Source organism: Cetorhinus maximus, chromosome 24, assembly GCF_964194155.1.
Source record: "Cetorhinus maximus chromosome 24, sCetMax3.hap1.1, whole genome shotgun sequence".
Lineage (NCBI taxonomy): Eukaryota > Metazoa > Chordata > Chondrichthyes > Lamniformes > Cetorhinidae > Cetorhinus > Cetorhinus maximus.
Genome location: NC_135902.1, coordinates 33,376,937 through 33,389,992, shown reverse-complemented (window position 1 = coordinate 33,389,992; position 13,056 = coordinate 33,376,937).

Genomic DNA, 13,056 nt, shown 5'->3' with positions numbered 1-13,056 from the left:
ATACACACAAATGCACCATACTGAGAGCCCGACTGACAATCTTAAATTGTTTGTCTGAGTAATTCTTAGCACACTGAGGATTAATTAGCAAATGTTGTCCAATCATGGAATCACATCTAATGTTGGCCATTGTGTTTTGAGTTTTGCAAACACGGGCTGGTTGGGTGCGGTCTATACCCTGCCCATTGCGAAAAGCGACTGGGACATGCTGTTTGATACGATCTGCCAGTCTTTGGACGTACGGCCTACATACCTAGCATCACACTGGCACTGAAATTCAAATACCACACTACTCATTTGTGTGATAGGCAGAACATCTTCTTGGCTTGACAGCAGCATCCTGTTAGTGACGAATTCAATTCATGTTGCTACTGCATAGTAGCAGCGTGAAACAGCTAGCTTCACCTGTTGCTCAAACTTTTCAGATACCTTGCCCTTCCAGGTAAGGTATTCACTGCTACCTTCCAAGCTATTAACTGCCAAATCCTTTAATGTTTTATTAATCATGTGTTTTGTTACATTTACACTCATTTTTTTTTACAGGAAAATGCTCTGTTTGGTTTAAGTTCTTCTACTGATGCATTCCTCCATTAAGAACCTCCTTCTAACACCCCAACTCAGTGTGGGAATGTACCATGTTAAAATTGTAGGTGCACGCCTATCGTGTGCCACATTACAGTTCATATGGGTTACCATACTATGGTATAATCACAACATCATCCTGAGATCAACTTTTCTCATTGATTTATAATTCAGTATCCAGAAATGCAAGCTAACATTAGATCATCTTTAACAGAAAAAAAAACTTAACATGGGATAGCTTAAGCCGTAGAATGAAGTCCTGTACATTTATTACAGCATAAAAAGTTTCTACAGAGTTTTCTAGATTGGCTTTCAATAGTTTTTGGTGGTGGCATAGATAGAGAAGCTAACAGGAGAACACTTATGCTGTATAATTTTACACATATAAGTCATCTTGACCTGAAACACTAATTCTGTTTCTCTCCACATCTGCCACCTGACCTTCTGAGTATTCCCAGTATTTTCTAAGATTTCCAGCATCTACAGTATTTTGCTTTTGTAAACAATACTTTACTTGGTTGCCATATTAGAACGAGTGAGACTTAGCTATAAGGTCCCAGTATAGTACTGAACCATGTGAATATTTAACTGGGCCCAAAAATAAATAGCCATTAATTTTAAATGTTGATCATATATATAGACTGACCCATGTAAATTTGATCCCCAACTGAGTTAGATGATTACAGCAAAACTGTCAGGAGGGTGTGTTACAACAGACATTAGTGTCCTTGGGATTAGGGAATGGCAGAAAATATTAACCAATATTTCCACAGACTGTCCTTCAGTGACCCCCACAGGATGATATGCACATGGGGTGAGGACAGGATCAGATTCTGCTGTGACCCTCACTGCAGTGCCAGCACATTATCAAAGCTCACAAGAGGACCATCCACTTGAGAGCAGCAGTGGAATGCTGTCAGTACCACTGGAATTGCACTCAGTGTAAGTCAGCACTTTCTGTGGAAGAGGCAAGGAAATTAGAAGAAAGAACACTGGTTATATCTCATTTTTAAAAACATCAATAATTTGGCAGAATGCTGACCTTTTTAAATTTATATCCCCCATTTTTTATTTGTTATTCTCTCTCCTGTGCCATTCAGCTAACTTACATTGAGGGCACTACTTGTGCAAATATAACCTAAGCATAAAAGATGTGCTATGTTCAAATATTGAAAAGCCAGTTTGTAACTTATCAGAGGTTTGTTGCACAACCCCTTCCTCTCTCTCTCTCTCTCTCAAGCAATAAAGTGGGTGAGAAAAAAAATTGTACAAGGCGCATTATAATTGCCCTAAGTTGGAGATCTAGCAGCAGTAATGGGTGGAAGTTTGAATCCTCATGCTGCTTAGCTTCAGGTTTTATCAGGAAACCTGGCAAATGTCTTTTTGTCAGTTTTGTAAAAACTGGGTCAGTGTGGGTGTGGGGGAGGTGGGTCAGTTTTCACCAACCCCTCAAGGTGTCCTGGGAATACAGAATTACAGGGTCCAAATACCCAAGTGAAAGGGGGCTAAGACTGATGCCAATGCGCACCTGTTCATGTGCATACATTTCCCAGCAGGGTTCACTATAGAGCAATCATAAGCAGGAACCTGGGAAGATATACCCCAACCGCCCCCATCCAGGAGCACTAAGGATATCTATATTGCCCATGCAGATGCCAGTGTTGAAATCAGTTAAGTTAGCACAAGCCCCAGCCACCCACTGGATAAACTTAAATGAGGCAACAGCAGCAGGTTCACTCTGGAGAAGAGAAAATCAGAAGCAAAGTTTCCCTCTAACTGCTCCTGCCCTCCTTTCAAAAGTCAGCAATAGCAGCATTAGCAGAGAAAAGTGCTAAATTTTATCCCTTTTTAATTTTTTTTTAAGACTGGGGTAACAGATTTGATGGGGCCTTAAAAATACGCACCCATAGATTTTAAACGTTGATTATGTATAGACAGTGCAGCAAGAAACTGTCAATCAAGGAGAAAGCTGAGTCAATCAGGTAACAGATAGCCAATCAGGGAAGGAGGGTGTGGAGGTGTGGCGATTGTGTCCAATCATCTTCAGCAGATGGCTGATGTGCAATGATGGGCTGATGTGGTGTTATTGTTGAAAGGGGCAGGGCTTAAATCAAAGGGCCTGGCCAGTGTGTTGCAGAAACCAGTACTGCAAAGTTGTGAACTGAAGTTTATTCCCGGTCATTGACCTCAAAACACTGATTCAGGATCAGGATACTGAAGGGTTACTAAAAGTCATTCATATCACTGCCTAACATTCGGGATACTGCGAAAATAGTGTTATCATCATAAAACCTACTTTTACAAATCTGACAAATATTCTGTTAAAGTAAAATTACGGAATCAATGTTAAATACTTGAAGGTTTGAATATAACCAACTGAAGAAAGAAATACTTCATAATATGTGATTCCCAGAGTCACTCTGAGAGGACATTTGGAGAGGGAAGAGTCTATTTAATCCTTACTGCTGTATTCCTACATTACTATAGCGCTTCTGATTGGTGACGCCAACCATGTTATTTTAGGAACTCAAAAGCTTTGCACATTTTAACATCAAGGGGACTTGATGAAAGTTTAGGTTGGCCGTTTCCAAAATATCAAATGAGAAGCACAATTCCCTGGGAAGATATCCCCAACCCCCCCACCCCCTTCCCATTTTCTCTCCCCCTCTCCTAGGGCCCTAAATCTTGCTGGAATATATATGGTTGCCAGATAGGGACTGACAACCCTTGGAGACCTTACCCACAGGTGAAGAATTACACATCCTTCCCGTGTGTCACAGAGACATCATGACACAAAGGAAGGTCATTTGGCCCATCGAGTCCATACCAGCTCTTTGTAAACCAATCCAGTTAGTCCTATTCCCCCTGCTCTGTCCCCTTAGCCCTGCAAGTTTATTTCCCTCAAGAGCCTATCCAATTTCCTTTTGAAATCATTAATTGTCTTCACTTTCACCACCAGTGTGGGCAGAGTGTTCCAGGTCATTACCACTCGCAGGGTAAAAAAAAGTTCTTCACTGTGTACCACCTGCATCACTTGCCCCAAACCTTAAATCTGTGTCCCCTTGTCCTTGTACCAATAGCTAATGGGAACAGCTTTTTTTTGTTTACCTTATCTAAATCTGTCAAGTACATCAGCTGAGCCTGATCCACTTCTCACTTGGCGTTCACTCACATTGGGTGGGAGCCTGTCAGGCTAACAGTCAGAGAACCTCGGGGGGTGGGGACCTTGTCAGTTCCGCAGTGGGAGCCTAACGTAATCGAGTGCCTTTAAGTGGCCACCGTCAGCTCACTGAGGTCTCCGCCCACCGAGAGCTGCCAGCCAACCAGAGGTCGCCAGTGCCAGCGGGAGTGATGGCAGCTGCTGGCAATGCACCCACCAGAGGTCCAGGTTCATTGTGGACCCCCAGACCAAAGGAGGGTGAAGGCAGGAGTGCACATTCAGCCTCCAGGGGAGCCACCTTTGGGAGTACAGGCACAGGCATAAGGGGTGCCAGGCCAAGAGGTAGTCCAAGGTGGAAGGGGCCACAGAAGACGCCACTATCCTGCTGCCAGGGTATACAGGCGGTGACAAAAACAGAATTACCTGGAAAAACTCAGCAGGTCTGGCAGCATCGGCGGAGAAGAAAAGAGTTGACGTTTGAGTCCTCTCTTTTCAACTCTTTTCTTCTCCGCCGATGCTGCCAGACCTGCTGAGTTTTTCCAGGTAATTCTGTTTTTGTTTTGGATTTCCAGCATCCGCAGTAGTTTTTTGTTTTTATACAGGCGGTGAAGCAGCTACCTCAATATGTCTGAGGTGCAGTGCTGAAGGAGGCTCTGTCTCTCAAGGGAGACAGTCAACTATATCTGTCAGATGATTGGGCCTGAGATCTCCGTGAACTGTGTGGGTGGACACCCCATGCCAGTGGCTCTAAAGGTCACAGCTGCCCTCAACTTCTATGCCTCTGGCTCCTTCCAGGGGCTGGTGGGTGATCTTTGCAGTGTCTCCCAATCAGCTGTACACACTTGTGTCAAGCAGGTTACAGATGCTCTGTTCAGTGGGCACTGACCTTCATCTACTTCCGTTAGGACCAGGCAAGTCAGACACAGTGAGCCAGAGGCTTCGTGGCCATTGCTGGCTACCCCTGCATCCAGGGTGCAATAGACTGTACACATGTGGCCATCAAGGCGCCAGCAGGTGAGCCCGGTGCCTTCGTCAACTGGAAGGGCTTCCACTCCATGAACGTGCAGATAGCGTGTGATCACAGGATGCTGATTCTACAAGTCTGTGCAAGATACCCAGGCAGCTCCCACGATGCCTACATTCACAGACACTACCAGGTACCGGGGCTCTTCAGTGCTCCAGCTCGACTGGATGGATGGCTGCTGAGTGGCTCATGATGCCTCTCCGCCATCCAAGAACAGAAGCTAAGCAGCCACGCCTCCACAAGGGCTGTGGTGGAGAGAGCCATTGGTGTTCTCAAGATGTGTTTCCGATGCCTGGACTGCTCAGGGGGCGCACTCCAGTACCCCCCAGATCGTGTGTCGCTGATAGTGGTTGCATGCTGCGCTCTCCATAATCTTACATTGGAAAGGAGGGACGCTGTGGACGATGAAGACTCAGATGAAGTGGCTGCGGCTGCACACGATGAGTCCAGCAGTGAGTCTGAGGATGAGCACGCACAGGGAAATGCTGAGGAGGTAGACGCTGACCCAGGCATACTCCAGGGAGGCAGGGACACCCGGGAGGCTTTAATCCAACAAACCTTCAGCTAGCACACCACATATGGACCTCTAGGACAAGCCTGGGCTGCAGGCTCCATACTCGATACCTAAGTGTAAAATCTGCCTGGTGAGGAACATTAACTAAGGGCATTGTTAATAAAGCTGAATGTCCCACAAAACACTCGTTACATTATTGGAAACCATACGCCTGCAGAGTAAAAGAGGCACCCTCAGCCATGGTGACATGTCTGAATTTAATATTACAACCAAAGGAACTTAAGAAAACAAAATTACAAAGAATCACACCAACTCATAAAGACCTCATTGCGGGCCAACACAAAAGCACCAGTGATAAACCTGTGGTGTGCCTAAGGTGTCTTATGCTTACATTTTCGGGTGCTACGTCTTGGTGCTGATCCCTCACTGGGAGTGGCATCTGAGACAGCCTGCCCACTGTGCTGTGCTGTTGGCCTTGATGACCTTGGCGGTTGTCCTCTGGCCCGTGGAGCCTGTGCCGGCCCCGCCTGGGAGGGAGCTGCCAGTTCCACAGCTGGCATCTCCCCAGTCGTCGCAGCCTCATCGGATGCAACGGTCACTGGCAGAGGAGCGGAGGAGCTGCCGCCCTCATCCGGAGCGCCCTGAGAGGAGCCCGCAGAGACGACAGGCAGCTGCTGCGCTAATGTGAGGTCGCTTCGGACCTCCCTGCTCACTGTGGATGGATGGGCACCGAGCTGGGAAACTTGGTGCCCAGACTATCTTCCACATTGGCAATGACTAGCTGAGGTCAATGCCAATGTGAGGGCTTGCTGGTCCGAGCGTATCCCCAGGAAGCCCTGTTTGGTCTCCTGGAGAAGCTTCTCCACGAGAGTCGCCACTCTCTCCATGGAGGATGCATGGCGCTCGGACATGAGGCTCATTGCTTTGGCGATAGTCCACGTAGACTCCTCTATCACGGACACCAAGCCAAGCATAGTCTCATATATCTCCACCAGATGCTCCCACATACTTAGCTGCATTTCCTGCGCTTGCTGTGTCGCGGGAGACTCCAGAGGAACTTCATCAGGCACCGACTGAGCATGTGCCTGGTCCCCTGCAGTCCTCCAACTGCTGGCGCCATGGGCACTCTCTGTCTCTGCCAGCTCCTCCAGCGACTGTGAAGTGCCCTCACCGCTGTGCCCCGGGACACTAGCCGATGTTCTAATTCCCACCGAGGTGCTAGTATCTGTGCTGATGCCTGCCTGGCAGAAATGGTGTGACGCTGGTGAGACTTCCGGGCCCTCAGGTGTGAGTGGAGGCCCTTGCTGCTCCTTCTCCCAGCCCTGCTCCGCTGATGCTGAAAGGAAGAACAAGGACACTGGATCAGTTAACGTGGAGACAGTGTCAATGTGCATCCCTGTCCCCCGGATCATTATGTGCTCATCCTTCCATAAGCAATGGTCAAGCCATGTGGCAAACTTAAATCACTGAATATTCAGCACTGCCATGGCTGTTGGGAGAACAATGGGTGACCTCACTGGTGGGCAAACATACCTGCCCATGGCACCCCAGCCTCACCGACACCGGTGGACCTGGACGCTTGGCGCCTCTCAAAATCTAGGACCTCCTGCTCGAAGCGGCTGAGAATCGCCAACTGTGCCGGGGCCGCCGCCAGTCCTCACCTGCTTGGTGGCATTATGTGCATTCTTCTCCTGAAAAGGAGAGAAGAGCATTAATTAGTGCTACTTGTGCCTGGATTCTCTTCGCGCACAGCCCACCCCAACCAGAGTGGGAGATTGCAGGGCTCCAGTGCCTCCTCACCCTGCTGCTGCCGAACACTCACACAAAGATGCCAGGCCTGTCACCCCCATCCCCATGGCCACATGCTGCCTACATCACATTAGGCACCACACGGTCTAATCTTCCATAGCAAGGAGACGCAGCACGTGGAGCACAGAGGGCAGCAGATCGATCGATGCCACGCCACATTGAAGCTCCCCTCCCAGAATGTCATCACCTTGACTTTGACAGCACTGTGCCTTGGTGCAGCTCCTCCAGGTTGCCTCCAAAACAGTAATGTGGGTCTCAGTGTACCACAAGCTGTGGGGGCAAAACCCATCTTTTCACCACCCTCTCAGGGTGACCTCAGCACAGGCAATATCTGCTGGCCCACCCAGCGAAGGACACATACCGTCAATGATACACAGCAGTAACTGCACTCAGAGGTGGGGGTGGGAGGGGCGCCAGGGGAAAGCCTACCTGCTGGGTTAAGTGACCAATGCCAACATGGTACTCACCCTTCCAGAGCGCAGCAGGTCATTGAAGCGCTTGTGACACTGGATCCAGGTGCGCCCCAGCACGTCACCACCTCCGCCCCCTCCTCCCAGGCACGTTTGGTCATATGGGGGGGGGGGGGGGGGGGGGGGGGCCTCCTCCTCCCATCCTGGCATATGAGGACCTCCCACCGTGCTGCCACCTCCTCGAGAAGGGCAGCAAGGCAATCGACTGAGAAAAGAGGGGCACAGTGCCCCCCTGCCTGCTCACCAGCAGCGCTCTGGGGAGCCCTTCCACTGGCCATGATTCGCAGCCTTTGAAAAGCTGGAGCAACTTTTTAAAACAGGCCGCCCGGGTCGCCATTGGACCTGGCGGTCACTGCAGTCCCACTGCTGCCCGCCCACTCCCGCTGTCCTCGGGAGCCGCGATTCACGCTGGGCAGGCCTTAATTGGCCCGCCCGCGTAAAATGGCAGCGTGGACTTCTGTCCCCGGCTCTGCCTGCCCGACAGGCAGAAAATTCTGCCCTTTGAGTTTTCAGTCTACTAAGTCTCTGAGGCCTCTTTCAATTTAAAAATCTTACTCCTTCAACATCATTCATGGACTATGTATGTCATCCATTTTTTTCCTTCCTACCATAGAATGACAAAACCCAGAAGGAGGCCATTCAGCCCAATGTGCTTGTGCTGGTTCTTCGGTGCACTATCAGAATCCGACTCTCCTACTCTTGTCCTATAGCCCTTCACCTTATTTTCCCTTCATGTATTTATCCAATTCTCTTTTGAATTTTACTATTGAATCTGTTTCCACCACCTTTTCAGGCAGCGCATCCCAGATCACAAAAACTCACCATGTAGAAAAATGTTTTCATATGATGCCCCTGATTCTTTTGCCAAGCATCTTAAATTTGTGCCCTCTGACTGCCAACTTTTCTGTCAGTGGAAAGAATTTCTCTTTTTCTTTACTTTATCAAAACCATTCATGATTTTGAACCATCTCTGCTTGAAGGAAAATAATTTGCTTATTTACACTTGTCTGCATTAAATTGTACCTGCCATTGTTTGGCCCATTCACGTATTTTAATGAGTTGATTCTGTGATTTTTGGGGCCATCTCCTTTGATTCCACTATCCCTCCAAATTTGGAATCATCTGAAAATTTGACCAATTTGTATTGCATCTCTTAATCCAAGTCTTTAGTACAAATTAGAAACAAACACAGTCCCAATACTGAACCTTGGTGCTACCTCAGCACTTCCTCCCTCCCTGACTTTACCCTTCTAATTGGTACACCTTATTATCTACCCTCCAGCCAATCTCTTATCCGCACCTCAGTTTTGCCTTGAATTTCCATAGCTTTAAGCTCCATTAATATCATTTTGTGCAGAACTTTGTCAAAGGCCTTTCGGAAATCTAAGTGTGCAACATTTTGGGTTTCTACAGCTGATTTGGGTTGTCACTTTCTCAAAGAAATGAAGGAGATAGTGCAGATCCAACCTGAACAATCTGACTGTTGCTTATTAGACCCGAAACATTAGTCCTGCGGGGCTGCATCTTCCGGTTGGCGAGCGGGTGGCAGGGCCCTGCTCGCCGACATGGAAAATGACGCGGGGATATGTCGGGCGGGCATCCCGACGTCACCTCACGTCATTTAGATTTTCAGTTCGGCGGGCATGTAGCCAACTCGGCTGGGTGCCCGCCGAACCATCAACGGCCACTTAAGGCCTTTGAAAAAGTAATTAAGCTAATTAAAGTACCTGCCCGTCCAACCTTAAGGTTGGCGGGCAGGCGAGGAGGCCAGGCGGCCTTTAGAAAAAACATGAAACCTCATCCACGGGCGGGATGAGATTTCATGAGGGCTTTAAAATGTTCATGAAATGTTGAAATTAAAGAAATTGACATGTCCCAGTTCATGTGACACTGTCACAACAGAGGACATGTCAGGAATTTTTTTCCTCAGTTCCACAAATTTTTAAAACTTCCAGCGATTTCCCTGAGGCGCCACTTTGCCTCAGGGAGATCTGTGCGCACTCCCAGCTCAGGGAATTCCCCCCCCCCCCCACCATCCACACAGGGAGTGCTTCCGAGCGGACATCAAGCCGGGTGAACCTTAATTGGCCCGCCCACGTAAAATGGCGGCGCGCCCCCGATCGGGAACCCACCTGCCTGCGCCCGCCCAACATCCCCCCAACGAGGGGGAAAATGTTGCCCATGGTGTTTTTCCCTTTGTCTAAGATGCAGACTGATCTCCTGGGTGTTTCCAGCATTTTCTGCTCCTACTGCACCATCTAACCCAGAGAATGGACAAGCAACTACTTAATAGCTCACAATCAAAATACTGCAGATTTTGAAAATCTGAAATAGGAATATAAAATCCTGGTAACACTCATCAGCTCAGGCAGCATTTGTGGAGACAGAAACCAAGATAATGTTTCAGGTCAGTGATCTTTCATCCAAACTGCAAAAATGTTAGAGTTTAAGCAAATACAGAGAGCAAAGTTAAAAAAGAGAGGTCCTGAAGAAGGGTCATACAGACTCGAAACGTTAACTCTGTTTCTCTTTCCACAGATGCTGCCAGACCTGCTGAGTTTTTCCAGCATTTTCTGTTTTTGTGAAAAGGAGAGGCGTCGGGGCAGGAAAAGAACACACAACGGTGGTAAAACAGAGGACAGGAATGATTAAATGACAGAAGGGACAGGGCTAAAGGGGCTGATATCTAGAAAAGTAACGAAACAAAAGATGGATCCAAAGGAGTGTAAATGGTTACAGCAGAATAACAAAGGGGTAGGATAGCACGAAAGGTACGGCAGAGAAGAAGATACCTGTGGCTCGGGAATAAGCCAAAAGGATGATGGGTAGGCTCCAGGGTGCGGTCAATGCCACCAACCATGTGTCTAATAGATCTCTGTATTTGACACACAGAAGGTAGAGAAAAATGTTATGCTCAATGATATTCTTTCATTACTAGTAAAACTGAGCTTTAGTGCTTAGTTGTTTTATGATTTTGAGCCATTTAAATTTCATTAAATTACATGTAAATTTTAGGTTTTCATACACAGCAGTGGAATTTTCTCAGTGTAAGCAAGTGTTTCACTGTTTTCACAAGGTCAGCCTATGTTACAGAGTGTCCTTCACAAACATTTAATATTGCTGGGAAAAGATGTACATATTTTAGATGCTGCAAAGAATGATGAGTTATGAAAGGCCTTTTTAAAATCAAGGCCAATGATAGAAAATTCATGATTAGTTTGAATGAATACAATGTAGTGTTTTGCCCTCCTCTTCATGTACATTTTAGAGGTCACTGGTTCAGGTCATGTAATTTAAGTCTTACAGAAAGCCATTTAAAGATTAATGAAAATCAAAAAAATTGATATGAGATTTAATTGAAACTGCCATTATTGGTAGTCAGCTATGAAACCAACATATGCATTTGCATGTAAGCTTCAAAACTTAATATGTAATTCATAGAGTTAGTTAAGTTTATTAAGTGAAAATAACCATGCTGCTATATCGCAAAGTCATTTCATAAGGGTCTTTCATCTTTCACAAGATATAATGCTATTTCATATGCATTAGCTGTATGTTGCATAAATTTTCCTCCTAAAATTACAGTATAGGTTCAATGATCACTATATTCTATATTAAAAATGATTTAAATGAACAGGTTATTTATGTAGTAGTATGTAAAGCACTTGATAAAGGGCCCCACAACAGACTTGAATAAAGTTAGAGCTCATGGAATAAAAGGGACAGTAGCAATATGGATACAAAATTGGCTGAGTTACAGGAAACAGGGAGTTAATGGTTATTTTTCAGACTGGAGGAAGGTTGATAGGGTGTACATGGCACAATTTCAAAATTTGTGGATGATACAAATCTTGGAAGTATTGTGAACTGAGAGGGGGATAGTGTAGAACTTCAAAATGACATGGACAGGTCAGTGCAATGGGCAGACAAGGGGCAGATGAAATTTAATGCAGAGAAGTGTAAAGTGATTCACTTTGGTAGAAGAATGTGGAGAGACAGTATAATATAAAGTGTACAATTTCTAAAGCGCTAATTCTAATCTTATCATAAAAGGGCTGCAGGAGTGGATGGACCTGGGTGTATATGTGCATAAATCATTGAAGGTGGCAGGACAAGTTGGGAGAGTGGTTAATAAAGCATACAGCATCCTGGTTTGGCCTCAACTGAAGTATCCCGTTCAGTTCTGTACACCACACTTTAGGGAGGTTGTGAAGGAGTTAGAGATGGTGCAGAAAAGATTCATGAGAATGGTTTCAGGATGAGGAACTTCAGTTATGTAGATAGATTGGAGAAGTTGGGACACTTTTCCTTCGAGAACAGAAGGTTGGGAAGAGATTTGTTGGAGGTATTCAAAATCATGAGGGATCTGGACAGGGATCTAGATAGGGATAAACTTCCCATTGGTAGAAGGATCAAGAGCCAGAGGGCACAGATTGGAGGTACTTGGCAAAAGAAGCAATGGCAACATGAGGAAAAACCTTTTCACGTAGCGAGTGGTTAGATCTGGATGCACTGCTTGAGAGTTTGGTGGAGGCAGGTTTGATCAAGGCATTCAAGAGGGAATTGGTTTATTATCTGAAAAGGAAGAATGTGCAGGATTATAGGGAAAGGTGGGGGAGCGAATTTCTCCCTCAGAGAGCCAGTACAGACACATTGGGCTGAATGGCCTCCTTCTGTGCTGTAACCATTCTTTGATTCCATTCAACAGACTGGCAGGCTTCTCACTGGTTCAAGAAGTAAGTGATAGAATGCTTATGACATTCAAAGCCCCATAATGACAACCATCTTAATTTTATCTATGGAAAAATCATTAATTCTATTGATGTCCAGCTTGTGCACAATGTCACTCACCTTATTCGGCTCGTCAATGCCAGGTACCCAGGAAGCTGCCATGGTCTTTATATCATGTGCAGTCCATAATTTCAGCCCTCATTTCAGAGCCATGTATTCAGATGGCTAAGGACTATTCCCCGTTGTCATGGCTAATGACTCCAGCAAAGCTTTCACAGAAAGAACAAGATGACAGATACTCTGAGGCTCACTTCACTATAAATATCATGCAGCAGAGAGTTCTATATGAACTCTCAAATGTGATGCAGCCCTGCATTTTTGCCTAGAAAGAGACTCATGAAGCATTGTACCTTGCTTTGTTCTTTGTAACATGGCAATGAGGAATGGCTTGTGTTTCTGCAAGCTGAAGACGATGATGAAGGAGTGGATCTGCTTCTCTCCCCACAGAATGTTAAGGGCACACAGGGAGGAGAAGATGTGGGACAGGACAGCCAATATTCAATAGCCAGTGAAAGAAGATGCAACTGATAGCTCACTGCTTTTAATAAATGAAAGCGCACTCACCAAATAAAGTCACTTCAGACCTTACAAAGTCCCTTGCTGTTGAAGACTTCTGCCAAGTTCCCTCATTAGATAAAATATTCACATGCCAATATGCCAACCTGCTCAAAAGCTAAAAGCATCCACAGAAATAAACTCAGAACCC